The 13,445-nt window shown below is 49.8% G+C and overlaps 1 protein-coding gene and 1 long non-coding RNA gene across 5 annotated transcripts in view; one reads left to right on the forward strand and one right to left on the reverse strand.

Annotated features, from left to right (window-relative positions):
• The window catches only part of RPS6KA2 (ribosomal protein S6 kinase A2), a 293,733-nt gene that overhangs the window by 243,012 nt on the left and 37,276 nt on the right, over window positions 1-13,445 (reverse strand). The window lies entirely within an intron of this gene.
• Window positions 9,083-9,828, forward strand: LOC124521995 (uncharacterized). Its single transcript, XR_006964633.1, has 2 exons — window positions 9,083-9,631; window positions 9,722-9,828. It is a non-coding gene; the product is annotated as an uncharacterized LOC124521995 (long non-coding RNA).

A 13,445-nucleotide genomic window follows, 5' to 3' on the forward strand; every position in this document is an offset into this window, starting at 1 on the left:
TCTTAATGTTTTTATTTATTTTTGGGACAGAGAGAAACAGAGCATGAGCAGGGAAGGGGCAGAGAGAGAGGGAGACACAGAATCGGAAGCAGGCTCCAGGCTCTGAGCCATCAGCACAGAGCCCGATGCAGGACTTGAGCTCACAAACTGTGAGATCATGACCTGGGCCGAAGTCGGACGCCCAACCGACTGAGCCACCCAGGCGCCCCTGAATAAAATTAATAATCTTAAGGCCATATCGAAACCTCAACCAATGCATACTTTTTTTTTAGGTTTACTTGTTTTGAGAGAGACAGATCAAGTGGGAGAGAGAGAGAGAGAGAGAGAGAGAGAGAGAGAGAGAGAGAGAATCCCAGGCAGGCTCCGTGCCATCAGCGCAAAGCCTGACATGGGGCTCGAACCCACCAACCATGAGATCATGACGTGAGCCGAAGTCGAGAGTCGGACGCTTAACTAACTAAGCCACCCAGGCGCCCCGTGTTGACTTTTTAATCATACAATACAAACCATCTGAAAATACGAGAAGTTTGTGCACACATTCCCTTTAAAATTGTCAAAATAACTGGGCCCCAAAACATGGATGAATAAGGATGTGTTTCCAAGAAAGTAACCAGCAGCTGTTTCAATGGAGATGGATCTCAAGATCTCACTGACTGTTGCCAGAGACCTCACACCAGGCCACGCAAACCCAGCAAATGCTCCGAGATCAATTACATCTCAATCGCTGACCTTGAGTTCATGAAGAGCGAAATCCCAGTATCTTTAAACACATTCACCAGGTCTTAATTAATTAATGAAATAGGGGAGGAGAAGGTTTGAAGGCTACACATCCGGCCGTTAGGTTTTTTCTTATCGCCTGTGTGCCTGCACACGCGCACACGTGTGCACACGAACAATCGAACACTTAAAAATGACTAAGAATTGCAGGAAGCAAGGACCTTGAGGACTGTTTACTAACCACACGGAAGAAATCCTCACTTTTGACCAGGGGTTGACTCCGGCAACACGGCCAAGAGGTTCCAGCTGCAACCAGCAAATGTCCCTGTAGAGGGTCAGACGGTAAACACTTCAGGGGCCACACGGCCTCTGCCGTGCTCCCCTCTGTCGCTGCCGCGGGGTGACGCCCGTAGACAGCAGGTGAGCGGATGAGTGTGGCTTTACTTACGGAAAGTGAAATTTGAATTTCATGTAATTTTCACGTATCATGAAAATTTTCACACTTTTCCCCCACGCATTTCAAAACACGTGCAACTTAATGCCTAGCTCATGGACCACACTGGTCTGATGTCACCTGATGTCCCCGACATGGTGCCAACGTCCCCTGAGGGTCAACAGAGGGCTACCGTTTCCATGGTGAAACCCAGAAGGAACCACAGCCAAAGTGTGGAGGCAATTCCAGAGAGACCAAGAGGAGGGAGGGGCTCCTTCCTGGAGAGAGAGGTGCCGGGGTGAGCGCAGGCCCTCCGAGCTCCTCCCACCGGCTGGTGCTCTGGGAGAGATGTTCCTCATCCCTTCGGGGTCAGTTCATGTCTTTGTTTCTGCCCGATCCTTAACTGCCACCTCCTAAAACGGCCCCGGGCACTCAGAGTCTTCTCCCTTTTTTCACTTCACACACCCAGAAGGTATGCAAGGTTTCATACCAGTAAGAACTCTAGATGAATCCACGCCCGCTCCGCTCTGCCATTGCTCATTTAATACCGACACCTGCACAGCCCAGGTTGTCTGTAGTGATTTCTCTGTGTGTCCACTTCTATTTTGAATGATTTCCTGAACCCCATGATGGTTATTCTGGATCCAGTCGAGAGTCTGATTAGATATTATTAAATACATCAGAACACGAAGGATTGAGTGAATGTATCTCACATTCTGCTCACTTATCGTTAAAACACCCATCAATGGGGAGATATGCCATCATCGTTTTTCAGATTGGGACTACTACTTTCTGCTCAGGAATCACAAGGGGGCATGATTATTAACCTTGCACTCTTTCTGGGGCGCCTGGGGGGCTCAGTTGGCTAAGCACCCAACTTCGGCTCAGGTCATGATCTCACAGTTCGTGGGTTCGAGCCCCGCGTCGGACTCTGTGCTGACAGCTCCGAGCCTGGACCCTGCTTCGGATTCTGGGTCTCCCTCTCTCTCTGCCCCTCCCCCACTTGTACTTTGTCTGTCTCTCTGTCTCTCTCTCTGCCTCTCAAAAATAAACATCAAAAAATTTTTTTTCTTAAAATCTTCCCTTCTTTCTAATAAATGTCGCAGTAGATACATACGAAATCTTATAGGGAATGTTCGTATTATAATCTGCAAATTCTATGTCCCAACATTCAACCACAATCTGCAGAGAGGAAATTATGTCGAATTTCACAGAAATGACAACCTTGGGATGTGTGGGAGAAAGAACGTAGATCTAAACATTCAGCTGGCTTAAATCCCCAGTTGAGAAATCGAGAAATGCTCAAACCCCCAAATCTTAAGACCTATTTTTTATCAGTATTGACTCTCAGTTCTCTAAGTACTTCTCATAGTAATAATTCAATGCATATCTTAAAATAATAAAACATTGTAGGGGCGCCTGGGTGGCGCAGTCGGTTAAGCGTCCGACTTCAGCCAGGTCACGATCTCACGGTCCGGGAGTTCGAGCCCCGCGTCAGGCTCTGGGCTGATGGCTCAGAGCCTGGAGCCTGTTTCCGATTCTGTGTCTCCCTCTCTCTCTGCCCCTCCCCCGTTCATGCTCTGTCTCTCTCTGTCCCAAAAATAAATAAACGTTGAAAAAAAAATTAAAAAAAAAAAACATTGTAAAATAGACATCCTTTCGTGAAATAACTATTCACATTTTAAGTGGTAAGTACCCAAACGTTTGGTGAAGCCTATACAACATAACTACCGTTCGGTGAACACCTATTATGTGCTAAGAACATAGGTACTTTATAAACTCTCTAGAGGGAAGCACAATATTAATTATGATATTCATCTTCCAAGCTCACTATAAAGAATAGGTTTCTGGGGCGCCTGGGTGGCTCAGTCGGTTAAGCGTCTGACTTCAGCTCAGGTCATGATCTCACAGTTTGTGGGTTCGAGCCCCATGTCGGGCTCTGTGCTGACAGCTCAGAGCCCGGAGCCTGCTTCGGATTTTGTGTCTCCCTCTCTATCTGCCCCTTCCCTGCTCACACTCTGTCTCTCTCTCCCAGAAATAAAGATTTAAAAATATTTTTTTAAAAAATAGGTTTCGAATAATTATAATCAAGAGATGAAATGGTTAACTAAACAAAAGGACTAATGTTTCTGTGTCAGCGGATGGTATTGAAAGTTGAATGCCACCCACGCACCTTTCCCCAGAGTGAGCCAGCTAACCCAGAAGGAAACCCAAAGCTGTCTGACCCAGAAACAGAGCCATCAACCACCGTGCAAAATCGCCTCGGAAACCAACCAACAAACAAACCGTAAGACAAAGAAAGCCGTTATCGAAGGAAATTGAGTAAGACTTGAGCAAGAAACTAGCATCGAATGATTGGCCGAGATGGTTTGGACATCTTCCGAATTCAAACTGGGAACAAGACTTGGTAATAAAGCAATGTATTTTATTTACTTATTAAACGTCTAGTCCTATCGTCTCACGTTATTCGCGTGGCCCCGTTAGGTCATTATCCGCACCCTCGTTTCACCGGGAACGCAGAGGAGGTGTGGGGAATTGAGCTCCTACAAAGCAACGAAGCCAAGCCCGCCCTGCCGTCGAACCGCACGCAACACCTCCCACAAAGCGTCCTAGCGTCTGTGCAGTAAACTCCCATATCTGACCTAAGGTACTTGAGAAGATACTTTCTGAGAAGTTGCACGTCTGAGGTTACATGGTGACTTCTCTGTGTAACACAGACTTCACAGAGAACACAAGTGGCTTGCGTGTCCGCGACCCCCGAGCGCCCACGAGTGTGCCATTGCCATCTTCTGAGATGGGTAGTTGCTTGTGGATTTCATGAGGCTCTCAACTCGGAATCTATAATTAAGTCTGCCGTGACTGATGAAAGGGCTTCTGCTGAAGCGGTTACAGACCAGGGCAAATTAAGTAACAAAAGGGCACACGCCGGAGACCTCGGCAGAGCCACTGGGGGACCCTCTCCTCGGGCACGGTTTCCAAAACGCTTACAGCCGCCCGCAAGACAGGAAGGCCACCAGAGAGGAAGAGCTGTGGTGCAGCACACCCAGAAAAGAATCCGCTAGCCAGACCGAAGCACGGGAGTCCGTCTCCGGGCGTCCCCTCGCTTGCAGCACTCGCGAAACACACTCCATCTCCCCGTGATGGGACAGGCGTCAAAGGAGACTTGGTGGCTGGGAGGCCAAACCAACGCCATGGGTGGGGCCTGGTGGGGCCGGCAGAAGTCAGTCTGCTGCTGTGGACACAAAGAGCCACTCGTCCAAGCCCGTTTCCGCACCCTTACGACGAGGAAGTTAGAGCCGAGGACCGCGGGGTCCTCCCCGGCTCTGACATCTCACGGCTGCGACTCCGAGGCCAAGGCGGGGACTTGTTTGGGCAAGCTGGGGCTGGCAGTGGGCAGAACGATGGTCCCGAGACACGCCTGCCTCATTGTTTTCTAGAAAAACACCAACGCCCTAAATGCCCATCTCTAAGGAAATGACTTAACACACCACGGCAATTTCCTGCTGCTGTTGAAAAGAATAATGGAGACTTACCTCCAAGACATGCCGTGGAGTGGAAAAGACAAACCGCAGTTATTATTATACGAACCCTCTCAAAATACTGCTGTATATTTTACATAACCAAACACGAGTTTCTAACCATAAGAAGAAAACCACCGTGAAGACAGGTGCCCTTGGTGCCAGGACAGGTGACAGGTGCCAGGAACTGGGGTAGGATATATCTGAGAGTCTAAGACTCTTGGTATGTTTCACAAGGCTTTTCCATTCTCATAACGACGACAAGTCTAGGGCGTCTGGGGTGTCTGTTCCTTGACTGCAGCTGCCCTAAGGCCGTAGTGGCTCAGGTCATTTGGCGATCCTGGTTGCACAGAATTGGCCTTTCCGGTGGATCTGTCCGCACCTGCTCCAGAGCAAGCAGACATGACATCCAGGAGAGGACGCAGAGCCAGAGGCCACAGCCCAGCACGCGGGACCCCACCAGTCCAGCCGAGCGCCCCCAGAGACGGACAGACGGTCACGGTCAGTGGGGCCCGGACAGCCGGCGGCGCCGTGAGGAGGGGCAATGCTGGACGGAGCACGGAGGGGTCTAGAGAACCCCATCTTTGTGTCTGATCAACACGACGCTACAGAGGAAGCCTCCGGATTGGGGTGAGGACGTCTGACTCCGAGCCCCCCACTCGGCCAGTACGCGAGCGTGGGCTGTAGGTTCTCTGAGCGGCAGCTTCCTCATCTGGAAAATACAGATAACAGTGACCGCTTCGCACCCCACGTGGCAGATATGGAAATCAATGAGGTAACACGCGGAAGGTCAGCTGCAGACCAGAAAGTTCTCCAACTGCACATCCACAGCAGCAGGCTGGCCTTGAACGTGTTTCAAAGCTACGACTCTCACTCCAGAGGAAAGGGAAGTCAAGAGGGGAAGAAAAGGAGGTGGCAGGTACAACGCAGCACCCTCAGAAGACAGGCAGGGTTAAAAGGGAAAGAAGGGACGTAGGCAGTTTATCGACGGATTCGGCCGAGGCCCCACAACACGCGAAGGCCCACACGTTATCGATCACGAAGGCGGTTCTGTGGCGTGCTTGAGACCAGACCCTCCAGCCAGGCTGCTCAGGCCCAAGTCCTACATCCACCTTTCATGAGCTGTGTGACCCTGGGCAAGGGACTTAACCTCTCTGCTTTTTCTTTGCCTCTTCTGTGAAATACAACGATAGGATCGCTTCGTAGGTGGTGAGGAGGAGTTAATGCTTATAAAGTACGTAGCTCAGTGCCTGGCACACAGGAAGCACCGTGTAGTTATTTGTGAAGTCAAGACGACGTGACCTCGGTCCGTGTGCCCACCACCGCACGTTCACCACCCGAGCCATCAAGACTCCCTCGGACGTTTCCATGGCGTTCTGTAGTGCCTGGTGCCTCTTCCAGCTTCCTGTACTTACCACTCACTGCACGCGCTGGTGGGGACCTTTTGAGCATTTCATTCATTCATTCATTCATTCATTCAAATACTGCAAGGCCTTCTGGGGGCTGCAAAGGACAGAGTTAGAGCCTTCGTGTCCACGGTGCTGATCATTAAGGAAGGGGTGATTATTTCAGGGCCGTGTGCGACCCCTTTGGCAAATCTCTCCCCTGCTGGCAGAGAACTGGAGTTTTTGCAGTTAGTCATTGCCCCCCAGGCTGGCAGCCCCTCCGTCTTTCTTCCGTCATCCAGTGGGGACGACCAAAGGCAGCATCCCTGCGGGTCTCCTTCTGTGTGACGACAGCCCTCTGCAACTTCGTCCCCGTCTTGAATCTCTCCCTCACCCAGGGTGTCTCCAGAAGGTGTTTGCTTTTCTTTCAATTATTTAATTTGTATTTTAGAGAGAAAGAGAGAGCGCACGAGTGGGGGAGAGGGGCAGAGAGAGAGGAGAGAGAGAATCTCAAGCAGGCTTCACATGTAGCACAGCCCTTCGGCCAGTGTGCGAGCTTGGGGTGTGCCCGATGTGGGGCTCGATCCCACAGCCCTGGGATGGTGACCTGAGCCAACACCAAGAGTCAGACACCTGACCGACTGAGCCACCCAGGTGCCCCAGGGTGCTTTTGTTTTTGTTTTTCAAGAAAACACTTCTAGAAGACCTAGTTTTTAAAATGGCTCCTTCTGGAAAGAACAATTTCAGTCTTCTGAGCAAAACTCACACATGAACACGTTAGCCCCTCTTCAGAACAGAACAGTGGGGCGTCGCTGCACTGGTGGATTGCAATCGACTGCGAATGAGCTCTTCATTCCCGGGCAGAACCCCACGGAAAGGCCAGCCCCGCACACCCAGCTGCTCTGGAATGTTCTGCAATAAGAATTAGCAGAACTGGGAGTTTAACGGAAGCCCCTTCCTTGTTCTGCCAACTCGATCTGTCCACTAAGCTGTCTGCCTTAGAAACTGCCAACTCAGAGGAGAAAGGCGGGCACCAAAGTTGGGTCAGATCCAAGCCCTTCGCCCCCAAAACAGCCGTTTCCGTGACCCTGCCCTGCCCGCCAGGACACCACCATTGCCACGAAACACGGAGGCACCCATTTCACACGCGTAGAGTTATTACACTGGTTGATTTTATTTTTAATATCATAAGAGTAACTGCAACCTGTAGCAGGAAAGCAGAATATGGACAAAAATATAATCAAAATACAGTATGATCCTGGGGCACCTGGGTGGCTCAGTCGGTTAAGCATCCGACTTCAGCTCAGGTCGTGATCTAACGGTTCATGGGTTCGAGCGCTATGTCGGGCTCCTGCTTCGGATTCTGTGTCTCCCTCTCTCTGCCCCTCTCCAGCTCGCACTCTGTATCCCTCTGTCTCTCAAAAATAAATAAACATTAAAATTAAAAAAATACATATATAGTATGATCCGAAAAAACAGGAAGTGTGAGCAGAATAAATCAGCAGGTGCTAGTTTTCTCAGGGCTTAGTTATCAAACCCTGGACTTTCTGGAAAAGCAACCTACGCTCTGGGACTTGGCCGAGCGGATGTCAGGAGGCCCAAACAGTTCACGCTAAGTTCCAGCTCTGTGCTCCAACCACCGGGCGACACTGTCTCCTCTCAACACCACATCAGAACACACGTGGAGGGTGGAGACCCCTCCTCCTGTCCCTCAGGGGAAGGACAGGCCCCAACACATTTCAAGTGCGAGGGTGTTGCGTGAGGCCGCACGGGCCTGCTGCACGAGGAAGCAGCGGAGAAGGAGCGGGGGGCAGCCGGGAGGCGCGGGGCTCAGGTGGCCGGAAGCTTTCCCTGGTTTTCTTTCCCCCTTCCGGCCACAAGTTCAAACAGGGTAGAGTTCTAAAAATACCGTCCCCACATCGCAAGGAACCAGCAGACCACGGGGGTCACACCTTTGAGCTCAGCGTCACCTGTCGACCACCTGAGAGGGGCAGAACGCCCATTCGACGGCGAGTTCCTCACGTACCCTTTATCATCCTTTCTCTGGGGTTCTAGAAGAAAACTGCCACTACACCCTTCGGATAGGACTGCTGACGTCCGTCGCAGGTGGAAAGCTTTCTCGTTTCCTTTATCTCATCCTCCGAAACGGGTGATGCTCTGCTTCTCGGAGCAAAGCACAGGGCGTCCCTTCTGGAGACCTGGCCTTCTTCGGTCTGCTCAGAGTTTCCTCCTGTGCTTCCCCCCGTTTCGACAGGAGCGAGCCCCTTACCTTCAGTTCAGGAATTCCATCCCGCTCTACCGTCCCGGAATAATTCCAGCTACTCTCTTTTGAGCACCCTCTGCCTCTGTGGGCCCACGTGACTCCTCACGGCTCTCCGTGACGCCAGCACGAATCATCCCTGCGCTTGGCTCCCCGGGAACACCTCTAAGCTGACTGCAAGGTTTGGGGCCTGTATCTCCAGGGGGATATGACAGAAGTGCTCTGTAAAGGTGACCAGTATAAACTTTTTTTAAATGTTTATTTATTTTTGAAGGAGAGAGAGACAGAGTGTGAGTGGGGGAGGGGCAGAGAGAGAGGGAGACACAGAATCCGAAGCAGGTTCCGGGCTCCGAGCTGTCAGCACAGAGCCCGACGCGGGGCTCGAACTCACAGACCGCGAGATCATGACCTGAGCCGAAGTCGGACGCTTGACCGACCGAGCCACCCAGGTGCCCCAAAGGTGACCAGTATGAAGGGGACCGAGTAGGGTCCAGATAAAGTTGTAAGAAAAAACCAGAGGTGCGTTAGGGCAGAGGTGAGTTAGGGCAGACGGGCCTCGGCCAAGCCTCCCGGGTTGAGGCTGATTCTACGGCCCAGGAGCTGTGAGCCTGGCTCAAAGCGGGATCTGCACGTTGTTCTGAAAAACTAAAGCACTGAGTCTTGAGGCCCAAAAGAGGCGCCCCGTAGGCACATACGTGCATTCCTCATGCATATACACGCATGTGCTACGCACATGAAGAGAGACAGAGAGAGAGAGTGACCCACACCCTGAAAATAGACCTCCCTTTCCGGTATCCATAAAGCATGTCACAAACATGTGCTCTTTTTCTCCCAAGAAGAACTCCGTCACTTCCTAAAAGTAGAATCCGTTCAGACCCTATTCTCCGACCACGGTGCAACACTCGAGACGTACGGCCCCGATGTTCTCCCCACCGTCCTGCTGGGACTTGAGTCCAGACGCGCCCTGGGCCCGGGCACAGGCAGTGCACGCGGCTCTGACTCCGGAGGGGACGGTGTCAGAGTCATCACAACCCACCGGGGGCGAGGCAAGATTTCCTCACTTTGTGGCTCTTCTCCTGGGTCGTCTGCAGCTTTGTTTCGCGAGCTTATGTGCTGCTGTTTGGAGTATGGCCCCGGGACGGGACGGCTTCTCTCCAAAGCGCTCTGTCACGGTCACAGTGAACATATTTAATGCTTGCTTCTTGAATTTTGCCCGGTTTGTTTTCATACTGCAAGCCGCTTCCTTTTTTGAAATCCTTTTAGTCCAGACTTCATAGTCAACCTTTCAAAGATACGGTGCAATTTTTCATAAAAATAGGTAGGTTTTACTTATTTATTTTTTTGGTTTTGGGTTTTTTTTTTTTTGCTTTGTTTTTTATTTACTTTTATTTGCCTTTATTTTATGCAGAATTTACTCCCGGATCGTACGTTTTCGTTTCTTCAGTTCCTTCTGGGGTATCTCTTTCTTCTGTGCAACCTCCTCTCCTGGTTCCGGAACAATCTGCCCTGGGAGCGTCTCCATGTGGCAGGGCAACTCACGCATGGGTGAGTCCGACCATGAGCCCTGTAAGTTCTGCACCACATCTTGGGGGTTTTGCTCACCTGCATGTGCTCAATGACCAAGAGTCTGTGTCTAACCCCTTAAGCTCAGCAACACTCCGTGCATTTTTGAAGCACGTGCAGTAAAAAATCAGGACTCTTTTTGGCCACCAACCCTGCGCCCAGCCCCTCTGTGTGGCCAGCTCTACCACTGTAGCCACAGAATGGCACACATTGCTTCTGCAAAGTGACCTGCTTCTCATACTTGGTGGCCATTCCTATACGCACAGCCCGGGTGGCCTGGACAGTTTCACTCAGGTTCTCAAGTTCAACACGAAGCACTATCAACCATAGCCAAAAGTATGGAAAGAGCCCAAATGTCCATCGACGGATGAATGGATAAAGATGTGGTATACACATCCAACGGAGTATTACTCGGCAATCAAAAAGAATGAAATTTGCCACTTGCACCTACACGGATGGAACTGGAGGGTATTATGCTAAGCGAAATTAGAGAAAGCCAAATATCCTGTGACTTCACTCATATGAGGACTTTAAGACACAGGACGGATGAACACAAGGGAAGGGAGGCAAAAATAATATAAAAACAGGGAGGGGGACAAAACAGAAGAGACTCTGAAATATGGAGAACAAACAGGGTTGCCGGAGGGGGGATGGGCTAAATGGGGAAGGGGCATCAAGGAACCTACTGTTGCAATCACTGTTGTACTGTATGTTAATTTGGATGTAAATTAAAAAAATAAATGAATCTTTTTTTTAAAAAGTCAGGGGCGCCTGGGTGGCTCAGTCGGTTAAGCGTCCGACTTCAGCTCAGGTCAGGATCTCACAGTCTGTGGGTTCGAGCCCCGCGTCGGGCTCCGTGCTGACAGCTGAGAGCCTAGAGTCTGTTTCAGATTCTGTGTCTCCCTCTCTCTGACCCTCCCCCGTTCATGCTCTGTCTCTCTCTGTCTCAAAAATAAATAAAGGTTAAAAAAAAACATTTTAAAAGATCTGAACCTCTTGATCTGCATGACTTTGTGGGGTTTTCTGGGTCCAGGGGAGAGGGAACCATTTTCAGAGATCCCCTCAGGCCACGTACAGGAAGAGTAGTTTTGCTCTGACTCAACCTGAGAATTATTTTTCACGTGTGTTCGCCACATGTATTCTGTGATGTGAAAACTCTGCTGGGACTCAGTTTTGGTGCCATACTCACCATGTTTCCGGTTTTCTGGTTTCCTTTGCTTCCTACCTTTTGCCATTCGGCCCCATTTCTCAGTTTTGCGTTTTGTGTGTTTTCATCGCGTTGAGCCGTCCGCAGCTTGGTTTAATGAAGAGCTTTATGATAAACGGAAACTTCTGTTCCTTGACTCATCCGCTTTGCACAGGCTCCCTTAATAACACACCACGAAAGATAAACTTGTTCGCTCACTTCTCCGCGTCATTTTGGTTCTAGCTTCTGAAATTACAATATTTCATTTTTCTAGTAATTCAATACCTGTACCCTTGATTTTATCAAACTGACATCCTCTCTACGGGCCCAGTGATCTGGGCGTTGAGGAAATAGGCACAGACTCCCCACCTTCTCTTCTGCCTTTTCGGTGTCTGATGTTATTTTACATGCTTAACACTGGTGGCGTTTACACCCTCTCCTGTCACAAAACCCCCACAGTCACTTGCCTTTGGCTCTATATCTAAGTAGACTCTATGTTTTCTTTTTCCCCTGGCTTTTCCAAGGACCCCTTGGCTTGCTGAACTCAAAGAAAAAAAACTTTGGAGCACCTGGCCGGCTCAATCGGTAGAACACCTGACCTTTGATCTCAGGGTCATGAGTTCAAGCCCCACGTTGGGCGTGGAACCCACTTAAGAAAATAAATATTAAAAATAAATAAAGCTTTTAAAACAAAGATTACTATCACTCCACGACCTGATTTCTCCTGTATTTAAATGTCTCAGAATCTTGTCCTTGAAGGTAGACCTTGGCTCCACATTTAAATCCTCTCATCTGCTTGGCCACATGATGTTTTCTCTATAAAACATTACCCTTGAAAAATCTGCATGTGCTGTAATGTCCCAAATTCTAGAACTGATTTTTAACTCTTTGTTTCTAATATATTAAGATAAACAATTACCCTTTGTTGAAACTTATGACTGCAAATGACGAGATAACCCCAGAATTCAAACTATGACTTAAGAAATCTTATACATCCATGGGGCGCCTGGGGGGCTCAGTCAGTTCAGTGTCTGACTCTTGGTTTCGGCTCAAGTCACGATCTCACAGTCCATGAGATCGAGCCCCACGTCGGGCTCTGCGCCGACAGCTTGGAGCCTGCTTGGGATTCTCTCTCCCTCCTTCTCTCTCTGCCCCTCCCCTGCTCTCTCTCTCTCTCTCAAAATAAATAAACATTAAAATTATGTATATCCTTAAAAAAGAATCTTTTACTTCGAAAGAAAAATATTCAAACTTGCATTTAATTTTAAAGATCGATGGTGGAAGACACGAATTTACTTTGTTTCTATAGATTTGCCTATTCTGGACGTTTTGCTTCAATATCCCAGCACTTAGCAAAAATTGTTTCCGCTTTCTTAAGACGTAGATGTTGATAAGATGCCTTTTACTGCCTTTTACGTTTGACTGTCAATGAAAGAAAAACACATAAACCTTTTAAACGTAAAAACGTTTTAAACACAAAAAGCATTTTAAAATGTGCCAGCAATCAGTCTAACAGTGAAGGTGGAGCCCGATGAGAGAAGTCTACCCTCCACGAAAGTGTGTGTTTCCAAAGTCCGGAAGCTCAGCTCTGAGTGAAGACGGACTACGAACATACCGAACTTGGAGGGGTGGACCGTGCACTTGTCTGTCCGGCTACTCGAGGGTCCGCACAGAGACGTCAGGGTTTGCTTTTATATAAATGCCCATTTATGTGTCAAGCTTTTATTCACCCACAGAACCCAACAGTCCTGCTCCTGTAGGGCTAAGCACCTTACATCAGAAGGGAGAGTTAAATGGGGAAAGGGTCTCACAGAGGGAAGGGACGAAGGAAAGGCAGGACGGGAGAAGGCAGACCCCCTCCGGGCACAGGGGTGGAGACGTGGGTGAGAAGCAGGGTCCCAGCACTTGCTCGGTGGATGTGCGTGTGTGTGCACGTGCACGGCGTGGCGGGACACACAATCGGGCTGATCGGGCGGCAGACAAGGCAGATGGCACGTGTCCCTTGAGTGGGTCTCATTCATTCGGCCTCAAATGTCTCTGAAATACTTCGAGATGAGCCTCCTCTCCGGCCGCTGTCCCAGAGGTGCTGTCAGAGGACCCGAATAGGACTCGTAACCATCATCCCGGCCCGCTCTCAATGGATGTGAGATTCAGGGGTGGCTCAACTCAACTGCCAAGGGCTCGGGAAATGAAAGTCCGGCCAAACGACTCTTTCCGGAAGCTTCCCTGTTGTTTTCAACTGGCTTTGCCCTACGCAGCCGTCCCATCACTACAAGACAAAGACCTTGAATGGACAGGCTGTCAGACTGCCAGATCCTGGACGAGTGGGACCCACGTTAGGTAACAGCGAAGACAACGGTTTCTCTTTTCTCGTGCAGGCTCT

Source organism: Lynx rufus, unplaced genomic scaffold (assembly GCF_022079265.1).
Source record: "Lynx rufus isolate CCGP_SWC_20201006 ecotype Redwood Valley unplaced genomic scaffold, mLynRuf1.p SCAF_32, whole genome shotgun sequence".
Taxonomy (NCBI): Eukaryota; Metazoa; Chordata; class Mammalia; order Carnivora; family Felidae; genus Lynx; species Lynx rufus.